The sequence below is a fragment of the Adiantum capillus-veneris genome, chromosome 17 (genome assembly GCF_014529385.1).
Source record: "Adiantum capillus-veneris isolate H3 chromosome 17, ASM1452938v2, whole genome shotgun sequence".
Classification (NCBI taxonomy): Eukaryota; Viridiplantae; Streptophyta; class Polypodiopsida; order Polypodiales; family Pteridaceae; genus Adiantum; species Adiantum capillus-veneris.
The window spans coordinates 648,517-651,525 of record NC_140947.1 but is presented as its reverse complement, the minus strand read 5'-3'; the positions used below and the strand labels follow the sequence as shown (position 1 = coordinate 651,525).

Below are 3,009 nucleotides of genomic sequence, written 5' to 3'. Positions count from 1 at the left end.
TCACTGGGGCTTGCATACATCATGTTATCGTGATCACAGATCGTCGAAATCTCCGAATTCTCAATCTACCGACTCCTGATATATTCCACCCTATTCCACTTCATATTATACACGGAACTCATTAGGAAAGTTTTGGTGGCTAGTTGATCATGTACTCTAATAGTCCGTAAAATTTTCATATGACTTTGTTTTTCAGCATTTGTGCAACAAATAGTCTATAAATATATAACTGATGTCTCAAGAGTTCTTCCATGTTGATCTTTTGAAACTGTCATTAACTTGCAACCCTTTCTTTGTAGCATTATCTTGCACTCTACTTTTGTCTCGATTCTTATGAACACTTTCTCAGCGGTTCTGCACAATTCTACTATTGGTTTTTTCAGTATGAACTCTAACCATGTCACCATTGCAGGAAACATAGATAACGAAGTCAATAAAATGAGCAATTCAAAGGTATAATGCTCTATAAAACATATCACATTATGTTCCTCCAATGCACACAAAATATTGATCGCATTTGTATAACCTTGCAGAGACTTGTTACCCTTTTCAAGCAAAACATTGCCTCAAAGAAAAACCCCCAAATCGAACCACGTCAGTATCCAACAGAGAGGCAAATGCACGTGCTTAACCTGGCAGGTTGCAAACTATGTTGAATTGCGATTGTTAATAGACAGATTCGTAAAGCAGCTCGAACAAAACAAGAGCATGGGTATCAAAAGAGCAACAGGTTAGCTCTACACACATGCAATTTTATCTTTTCCTTCTTCTCATTGCTTTGCTGTCTACAATAAACAGTAAAAAAACATGCTTTTTTACAAGGAATTTTTTTTTTGTCCCTTCTAATACTTTTTTTTTCTAGGTCTAATGAAAGAGATCATTTGCAAACTATCTATATAGATTGACGTGCCCGAGGATCTCATGACAATCGAGGATGGTAATCGTTTGCTTCAATTAAAGACACCAATAAAGCCCTACATTCTTGAGATGTTGCACTATGACTACGATGTCGCGCTCGAGGACCTCTTAGATACAACGAACAATGACGCAAGTGAGATCTTCGCAAGCTTCAAAAGACAGTGCAATGACGAGCCACCATCAATTACAGAGCAAAAGCTGACATGGCAACACAACAAGGATGTTTACAAAGCACGCTTTGGAAGTGATTATCCATATGCTTTCATCAACATCGACAACCCACCCACAGGTGACACCACATGAAAAAAATTCAAGAAATACCCCGCTCGATTATATAGTCTAATATTCTCAAGTTTCAGCATGCAATCTTGCTGTAATCCTGTTTCTTTCTTTCCTGCTTTTGCTGTCCAAAACAGGACAACAAGACTCAAGTTCTGCTTCTCAAGCACGACAATCAACCGAGCAAAAAACAACGGACATTGAATACACCGTCTACTCCATCACATGCCGCCAAAATGGACGAAAGTACATAGGTGTCACAAACAATTTTGAAAGACGAAAGGCAGAGCACACTCGACAAACACCTTCAAAAATGCGATCCGACGTTATTCGCTATTAGCCATTCGAAGAAAACTTTATTTTTGACATACTTTCCGTCTCCAAGAATTTACATGTAGCACGTATACTAGAAAAAACATTCATCGGTACACATAGTAGTACAAGTTCGTTTGGATATAATATTCTACAAGCTCATCCCCCTCACTGCAAGAAATACATGTTCTTGAAACAAAACAGAAAGATCTAAATTATCCTTGTCACTGTCGTGCATGTCTCAATGAAATCTGATTTCCTATCCGCTAACACAACATTCTCTCTCTCTCTCTCTCTCTCTCTCTCTCTCTCTCTCTCTCTTTCCTCAATTATTGTGCACAAAAACCATTTGCAAAATTCACAATCATGCGGTTGAAATTAACCTCACATCAATCACTCTTATTCACAACTCTTAATCACAACTACACAAGCATGCAATTAATATACCTACTCCGCATTAGTGTGTCCATTCCGGCACAACCCCTCAATACGACTCCGTATGCACACACACTAACCGCACCTTGTAGAGAGAGATGAAGAGAAGGAAGGCATAGCCCTCACACAGCATGGCCAATGGTGTGGATAGAATAGATTAACTCAAAAAAGGGATTAGAGATCTACCATCACACTAATGCAATCTCACTCCACATAATCAAGGAAAGAAGACTAATAAGAAAGAAAGAGTAATTGATTATTAGAAATCAAGAGCTACATGGGCATGGAACGCCCATAAACCTCATTACCATCCACTCTACAAAGAGGAGTGCTCACCCAAGAATGACTTCTCATTAAGCATAGGGCTCTTTTATAGCTTTGGGCTTCAAACCCTTCAACTATGGGATAAAGTTGAGCTCTCTAGCTTAAACTCGTACAACTTTGGAACTCCTAAATGAGCCCAAGCCCTATACAATGAAAAGGAAATATTGTGCACTATGGCACATCCACAGCTTGGTGCATAACTGGTGTAGCCTATGTTAGCCGCTGCTAACATTCCCCCCTTCCTAATTTGGCGCACATCCTCGTGTGCCGGTGAAGCAAGACACAATGACATGGTAGAAAGCAAGTCCTTGGAAGACATGTTAAGCTGCAAAACATAAGAAGAAGTAATGAGAACAAAGGCCACCAAGAATGAATAAAACATAAAGCACAAATGAACAATCATGCAAAGTCATTTTTTGCTTCTAAAAGATGGGTCAATCATAGTGAAAAACTAGACAACATAAAGCAAAAAAACACCTAAACTATTGAAATTTCAGTTTTATGCATGAAACACAAGCAATCAATTATGACCCTAGGCTAATGCAAGTTCATAAATCTACTAGCCTGAAAACTATGTGAACAATCTTAATAAATCATTCAAGTCTATCATGTCTACGGGCTAAAAAAAAGCTCCTAATCTATTAGTACATTGTCAAAGCTTTTTGAAGCTCATGGAAGTTTGTTTTTATCTATCATTAAAAAAAGTAAAGAAAAATCACAAGGCTACCACCCCAAGGCAAG

At 38.4% G+C, this 3,009-nt stretch overlaps 1 pseudogene; it reads left to right on the top strand.

The window, feature by feature from the left end:
- Positions 1-333: 333 nt before the first annotated feature.
- On the top strand, positions 334-1,537 carry LOC147436703 (uncharacterized; annotated as a pseudogene).
- Positions 1,538-3,009: the final 1,472 nt, after the last annotated feature.